Below are 7,606 nucleotides of genomic sequence, written 5' to 3'. Positions count from 1 at the left end.
GTCAGTTCCATGTGGTGAAGTGCTTTGAGGGCCATGTAGGATCAATCTCTGATCCTCTCGAAGACTCCGGCAAAGTTGGATCTCTGGGAAGTGAGAAGGACATTCTCACCTCAAAGTCCTTGTTTTGACTGCAGGCTTGAGGTTTGGCACAAGATGAATACCTGAGACAGATCAAGCATAATTCTGAGTTCTCACCTCGTAAAAAAGGTTTTGGTCGTAGTCTCGCTTTAAGTATGTTGTGTTGCATGGAACGCCAGGCGAGCATTGTGATCCCAGTGATCATCGCACGTAATGAAAAATGGAGATAGAAATAGCTTTCACTATCTAACTGTCGAACAGTGCTTTTTATGTCTCGAGTGAGTGTAAACATCCTTTTCTTTCCATCACACTTCGTCTTCTTGTTTTGAAAGCCTGGTTTAAAAGTAAAAGAACAGATTGGACCTATTCCTCAAAAGTCTTGAATCGCCCTACCCAAGCCCAGCCCAGCCCAGCCCAGCTCAGCTCAGCCCAGTCTCAGCTCAGCCTTAGCCCATGGATTCCGGATCCCGAATAGTGAATCCCGGATCCTGAGCCGTGGAATCTGGAGTCCAAACACACGGGTTCCTCCAATTCCATCGAAATTCGTGGATTCTGGTTCCTACGAGCAGAGGGTCTACTGCGATCTTCCTAGATAAGTCGGGAAAGAGGAAGAAGACTCTGCCAGCCGCCTCGACATTTCGTTATTGATCATGCGTTAAAAAATTCAGCTGTATTTCAGTACCACGGTGTGACCAGTAACCGCAAAAACCACAAAACGAAAACAAAGCAGGTCCAGATATTTTCGAACAACGGAAAACAACCGACAACCAAGGAGTCATTTCCTTGGAATCTCAAGATAGGTGCATACTTGTAAATTGCCATTTCATTTTTTTAATGAAGAATGTATGGGTTCCTGGCAGACTAGTTTCTGTAAAAGGTGATTCCTCAGAAAAAAAAAAAAGTGGCGACGGAACGATTTTCTTGAAAATTTTCCTGACTGTTCCCTACTAATCCCTGTTTTGAGAAATACAATAAAAACGATGAGTCACCGTGCTTGCTTTAGAGATATAATGGGCCAATCTTACCCCGTTGATGGCTGCACTGATACTAAACACGCGCGTTAGTAGTTCACACGGCTGGCAGGGTATATTTGGCCTGGGTCACTAAAACGAAGGAGGGTTTTTAAAGCCACTTGAAAAAACACCTGATAGTAGAAAGTTTCGAGATATAGAACACTGCTTTTTTTTATATAGTTTAAGAAAAAAAAGAATTACTCAACTGTAAAACAAACATACCACTAAAAACGTTTTTCTCGACGAGTCGTTGTTTTTAAGATCATAATAAGGGTGTCTGTGTCCGATTATAGCTATCATCCGGATAAATTATAAAAACAATTTTTGGATTTAAAGGGGATAATTTGTACACCAAGATTATGCACAAATATAAAAAATTATAGGTCCACTCGTGCTCGGTTAAGAGCAACAACACCATCGTACCTGTCTATCTCGATTATCGTAGATCGACAAAACCAAAATTCGCCATGTTATCGGAATGACGCGCAGCCGCACTTATTCGCAAAGAATGTGAAGTGCTGAGCTTTCTTCCCATGTTAACCATGTGAGCGTTTAGCGCTACTAATGGATTTGGGCCCACGCAAGAATACCAGGAAAAACTCGCGCCAGGGGTGGGAATTCAACCCAAGGCCTGTCGGGTTATATTACCGCTCGCTCTATCCGATGAGCTGAGCTTACAACGTCTCAAATGGGGAGAGCAGGTCGTGGGAAATTTATGTCAATTGTCAATGGCAATGAATATGATACAAGGATGGGTTGACATTTTGTAAACGTTGGCCGTTGTAGCAATTACATCTTCAACAGAAATTTAAATAAACTATTCGGAGGGTTATGTGGCAGGTGCTAGCCAAACCATGTGAGACGTGAGCGTTAGCAATACTAATGGAATTGGGGCCCACACAAGGACAGAGAAAAAAAATTGCCGTAGTTACTTAAAACAAGGGATGACCTACAATGACCTACAATGATCTCCAATGACTACAATGAGCTGCCAATGAGCGTCAATGACTTACTACATGCCCTACATGACCTACAATTAGACTACAATGCGCTCTACTAGTGATCTACAATGACCTACAATGACCTTAAAATGAATACCTTGGCCTACCAGTGACTTACATGATCTACAACATGATAAGCCACAATGACCTACAATCGATCCTACAATGGACTACAATCCCGGGGGGACCTCCCATATGGAACAGACGGGGATTCTCGTCGGAAATTTTCAATTTAACCCCTAAAGGAGACTATCTGGGCGTGGCTCAACAAGCTTTTTGTGACCCCTAAAGGAGACCAATCTGGGCGTGGCTTAAGCAAATTTTGACCCCTAAAAACAAGTTAAAAAGAAAATTTGACTTCTGTTTCTCTTCGCGTAATTCTGTGTTTCTTCGTGGAGCCCTAAACAAGACATTGGCGGCTTAAAATATTGGCGCTTTGCCCGGAACACCCTAAGCGAGACCAAAATCCAAAATTTACACCCCTAAGCGAGACGATGAGCATCCCTGTTGTTTCATATGGAGATTCCCCCCCCCCCCCCCCCCCCGGGCCTACAATGAAGTACATTATAGCTAAAATTATAGCTCATGACCTGTAATGAGCTAAAATAAAAGACAATTTGCAGCTCTGAGGGCAACTGTCGCATGTTTGCAGTACAAAGGTTAAAAACATTCCACTCGGCGCTCTGAATCAAGCAAAACTTCGTTGCTGTTCAGTTGAAAATATTTTCACTGTGCACTCTGAACCAAACAAAACACTGTGGGAACAATGACTCATTTATAATCTTCTCTTCATTTTTCCTGCTCTAATTAAGATTTCATCGTTGCCAAGCAAAGCCTTGATATTTGTACATTTTTCAATTTAGCTTTAAGACAAAGGAAAACCGTCGAAGGGTCTTTTTGCAGTTTATTTCTGACTTCAAGGCCAAAGCCACGTGCGTAAATTCCTGCCGTCATTTGGGCTGTCATGCAATGGACTAAAGCATTGCGTGACAACGCACAATGGATGTTTTCCGCTCACCAAACTCTTCGCCCTGATCCTCTTTTGTCTTTCTCTTTGATTGTAAGTCATTTAGTAGGCCATTGTAGCTCATTGTAAATCATTGTAGAGCTTGTAGGTCATTGTAGCTCCTTGTAAGTCATTGTAGATCACTGTAGGTCATTGTAAATCACTGTAGGTCATTGTAGCTCATTGTATGTCATTGTAGATCATTGTAGAGTTCTCATTGTAGGTCATTGTGGGTCATTGTAGCTCATTGTAAGTCACTGTAGAGCTCTCATTGTAGGTCATTGTAGGTCATTGTGGGTCATTGTAGGTCATTGTATACCTGCCAACTTTTTCTGAGATATAGACCGTATTCGTAAATGGCGGCTAAGTAATTATTCTTTTGTCTTTATGCTAATCATCCTAACTAGCCTCGTAAACACGAGCAAAATTCAAAAAAATTGTTCCAAAGTGAGGCTAGTAGGGATGATCAGCACAAAGACAAAAGAATAATTTCTTGACCGCCATTTATGAATACGGTCTATAGGCGTGAGATTTTTATCCTGGGAGTGCTGGGATTTTTGAAGACGACACGAACATTCCGAAGTCTTCCGAGGACTTTGTTTGACTTTGTTTTAGTAACGACCTTCGGATAGTAGGGCTAACGCTCACATGGTTTACATGGGTAGAAAACTAGCACTTCACATTACCCTCCAATAGTTAATTATACGGAGGAATACTCTTGGGAATTTAGACAGTTAAAAATTGCCACGCTGTTGTAAATCTCAAAAAATATTGATGACATGTGGCGATTGATCATGCGCAAAAATTAATAAAATCAGAACTGGACTGACTCATCCATTGTTTTAGATGGGCGGCAAATCAGAGAATGTCGAGGCGGCCGGCAGAGTCTTCTTCCTCTTTACGACTTGTCTAGGGAGATAGAAGAGACCCTGCTCGCAGGGTACGTGAACCTAAGATCTGCTAATTCTGAAGAATTGAAAAATTGATCTTTGAATATGTTTTCATGCCCCGACAAACAAAACAATTGCAAAATTTCTTCCATAATATACCGCACATTCAATTTCATGGAAATGCATACTGTAGAAACGTTTCGGGAGACATCTTCAGAAGGAAAACGTCAGTTCAAGGCATGAAACGTTTTTATTGTTTTCTTCTTCGTCTTGGTTTTACAACAAGTTGTCAAGACCTGCTTTTCAGAATAAGAGGATCGTATTTCGAAAACTTGTTCTTCGGGTAAAAAAGATTTGCTTTCTACATTTGGTCTCGTCACTCAACATTCCAAATTTATACCTGTTTTGACGATGTCATCGATCAGCTCACTGCTGGGCCAACGTGAAAGTCGACTCCGTTCCCGCCATTCGCTCACCTCTTTGGGCCAATAAACACAAATTGCGAGGACTAGTACGTCAGAGTAAAAGGAACTTCCTTGCATTTGAGCAACAGGGCAGCTCTATCATCAGCCGTTTCAAGAACCGAAATGTAAGAAAGGTCCAAGTCGCCTAAAAAACTCTCTTTCATCTTTTTTCTGGCTTGGGCGGCTGAAACGTACAAACCGTCAGCATCTTTCGTGCCAGAAGGTTTCAACAATCGACAAAAACCTGGTTTTAGGTCTGTATTCTGCATCCAGGTCTCCAACCTGGAACCTTTAACCATCTCAAAACAATTCATCATATCCATATCTGAGTTAAAGGAAATCGGAATATTTTGGCCGTCTTCTTGGCGCTTCATCATGTCCGGTAGGAATAATCCCTCAGCCGCACTGCCCGACTGCAGCACTGTTCCAGGAGTGCCGTCAGGGTGTGCAGCTTGCGGGCGGCAGAGTGCAAGAAACGTCTTTCCTACGTCCGGAAGGAGGTATTTGATGATGAATGACAGCTTTGGAGATGCATAATGGACGACATGGCTATTTGCTGTGGCTGCGTTTGACATCACGAAGCTGAAACGAAATTACACAAAAGTTTCGTTGACTTCGACGTTGGTAATCGGGTGAACAGCTTGATAACTCCAGGTGAGCGTTAATTTAGATACAGGGCATTCATGGAAAACAAGTCTAGTTTAGTGTAATTTATGAGTAGTATTTTTACTGAAGAGACTTTTTGGATACGTATTTATTGTTAGGTAGTTGTATTTTATATTGTACCAAAAAAAACCTGATGAATTTTTACCGTGCTAAAATAAAATAGAGATTTGAAAGTTTGAAAGTTTGAAAGGTGCGAGTTTGCGTTTGGTCGATATGACTTGCGAAATTGCATAATTATGCGGAATGAAATGTATGCAGAAAAAGTTTAGTAATAAATTACTTGCATATGAGGGTAGTCCAAGAAAGGAAAGTAAGTTTCTCACTTTGGCATCCTATTTATTTTTATTGTAGAATTGTGTTGATTGGCAAATTGTTAATAAATTTGATTAAATGGAATGTACCCAGAACAGTGCTCAAGAATTAACCGATCTGTACTGTTTGGGCAAAAGCACTTCATTGAAAATGGTTGGCTGTTGTTGACAGTAGTCTGATAGTCATGACTGACACTTGGCAATCGTATAAAGTCTTAATTTATGTCTCCAATTCGTTTTGCATACATTTCCTGCTCCATAATTATGCAATTCCGCAAACCCATACCGATTTTTTCACTGTACTCCTTGGTACCCCTCGGCATGAAAGGAGATAACTGCTCAGCAGAGCAGCACTTGGGCTTATCGACCATCAGTATTCGAGTTTCAGACCTCCCATAAGGAATTTTATTCAGCGAGTAGGCGAATACTCAGTCTACTGTTAAAGATTAGAGCTTTTTGAGGGCCATGCACTTTATTCAGACCGTCAGTTTTTCAGGTTTTTTAGTGAACGTAGAAATTGTTAACCCTTTAAGACCCGAGGAGTCCCTTATTGACCAGTAAAATCGTCTGATGCTACATAGCGTAAAATCTATGGATTAACTGACATAAAAGAAAAAAAAAAGCACATTCTAGAAAGATCCGTGTGGCCTCTTCTCGCAGGGTAAAGCCCCGTCCACTCGCGCAATATTTATATGACAATTTTATATGGCAAATATATTTGATCGTGTAGATAGCACAACAAGAAACAGAAACAAGGCCAGGTTGCCTGGTCGTTCTCCAGTGGCGTTCATCATGAGAAGAAGGAATTAATTTGCCACATTTGATGTGATGAGTCGTCCACACGAGAAATTTTTCGTGTTTGACAACTTTTATTTGTCACTTAAAAGCTAACACCCCAGCTTTTCAGGAAATACATCTGTCACATAAAAATTGGTCAAATTTCCATGTCTGCACAAGTAAATAAAAATTGTCACCCAAAAAATGCCCCTGTAGACAGGGCTTTTAAAGTAAATTTGGCGAGAAAAACTTTCGGTAAAAACGTAGACTGCAGACCAGTTGTAAAATGTAGACTAACATACAAGACAGTTAGGGACTTTAGCATGCCTTGGACACTTCTCGTATATACCGAAAGAATCGCAGATTTTTAATTATGTTTGTTCAATCTTTCGCTTCCGAATAACGTTATGGCGGCTTAGAAAAACAACTGAAACTATACTTTTACGAAGCCATTTCTTTTGTTTCAATGAAAAAAACGGGCCGGTGATCACGAGAGTAAAAATTGTTTCGCACTTTCACATGTTTCGATAATCATGTGTTCGCTTTCTTGTTTTATTTTTGGTGAGTAAGTTTCAAATGGACACCAGTCATGCAACAAACAAAGAGTGAAAAAAATCATTCTAAAGATGATAGCGGCCAGGCCTCTGCCGTTTCAGAACATGGTCGTCCTAAGAGAAGCCAAGACAAGTAAACAGACCCGAGCAGTTATGAAATACGTATATAAAGAATTCTTGGTTTTAAGACAGTAATGAAATTCAAAAGAGACGTGCAGTTTACGGTTTATTGGAAACAAATGCAACAGAGTAACTTTTCTAAAAGCAAGTCGAATGAATGAAGACTTCGGTTAACTATATTGTGACATACGAAGAGAATCAAATAATAATAATAACTTTATATAAGTGTCAATAGATTAAACACAAGAGCACTTATTAGGGACACTAACGAAATTAACTCAAATCAAACATTGATTTTTGAGGAGAGGGGAATATCGGAGTATCCAGAGAAAAACCTCTCGGAGCAGAGAAGAGAACCAACAAACTCAACCCAAATATGACGCCGAGTTTGGGAATTGAACCAGAGCCACATCCGTGGGAAGCGAGTGCTTTCACACTAAAATTTTGTACTAAAACCATATGAAAAACATGTCCAAGGCCTTGAGTTCAGATAAGTCCGGCTTTTGGGACAAACTTAAATACTTACCGTAATCAAGAGACTTGGATATCCACCATAAAAGCTGCCAGTCTTTCACACTATGTTAAATTACAAGGAAATAAACGAAAACGAAAAAGGAGGCGCTTTCCTTTGTGATAACGGCAAGTTAGAGGATGCCAGATAATATTCGAAATTGAAAGTCGTTCAGTGATGTAACTCACTACTTACATACTTTCGAATTGAATTTG

General features: G+C 40.5%; 1 protein-coding gene across 1 annotated transcript in view; it reads right to left on the bottom strand.

The window, feature by feature from the left end:
- LOC138009033 (uncharacterized) overlaps positions 1-7,444 on the bottom strand; it is a 21,168-nt gene extending 13,724 nt beyond the window's left edge. The window contains exon 1 of the mRNA XM_068856324.1: positions 7,407-7,444. The gene's annotated coding sequence lies outside the window, so the exon portion shown is untranslated. The remainder of the gene's footprint in view (positions 1-7,406) is intronic.
- Positions 7,445-7,606: the final 162 nt, after the last annotated feature.

Source organism: Montipora foliosa, chromosome 6 (genome assembly GCF_036669935.1).
Source record: "Montipora foliosa isolate CH-2021 chromosome 6, ASM3666993v2, whole genome shotgun sequence".
Lineage (NCBI taxonomy): Eukaryota > Metazoa > Cnidaria > Anthozoa > Scleractinia > Acroporidae > Montipora > Montipora foliosa.
The sequence above is the reverse complement of the archived record's forward strand: the minus strand, read 5'-3'. Positions and strand labels throughout refer to the sequence as shown.